This window comes from Penaeus monodon, chromosome 23 (assembly GCF_015228065.2).
Source record: "Penaeus monodon isolate SGIC_2016 chromosome 23, NSTDA_Pmon_1, whole genome shotgun sequence".
NCBI classification, from domain to species: domain Eukaryota; kingdom Metazoa; phylum Arthropoda; class Malacostraca; order Decapoda; family Penaeidae; genus Penaeus; species Penaeus monodon.
In genome coordinates, this window is record NC_051408.1 from 3143862 (window position 1) to 3144331 (window position 470).

At 44.5% G+C, this 470-nt stretch overlaps 1 protein-coding gene across 1 annotated transcript in view; it reads right to left on the reverse strand.

Annotated features, from left to right (window-relative positions):
- LOC119588340 overlaps positions 1–470 on the reverse strand; it is a 28894-nt gene that overhangs the window by 16868 nt on the left and 11556 nt on the right. The window lies entirely within an intron of this gene.

Consider the following 470-nt stretch of genomic DNA (forward strand, 5'->3'; position numbering starts at 1 on the left):
ACACAAAAAAAACATCGATCTCAACACCAAGTCATCGGTTCTCAAGATATTAAATGAATTAAGCCGAAGCAAAACGACGCAAGACGAGGCAAGACAAGACAAAGCGACGCAAGATAAGGCAATACGAAGCTCTACAAGATATTAGACGAACCAAGACACGGCAAAACGAACCAAGACGAGGCAAAACGAGGCAAAACGAGGCAAAACAAGGCAAAGCGGTGCAAGATGAAGCAAGACAAAGCAAGACGAAGCAAGACGGGGCAAAACAAGACAAAGCGACGCAAAACAAGACAAAGCGACGCAAAACGAGACGAAGCGACGCAAGACGAAGCAAGACCCCGAGAAACCACAGAAGAAACGGAAGAAGGAAGGAAGGAATAAACTAGACAAAACTAGAACGCCACAATTAACTTTCCGAGGTGATTCTCCTTCACACGTGAATAAACCGTAACATTTTTGGGAAAAGACGT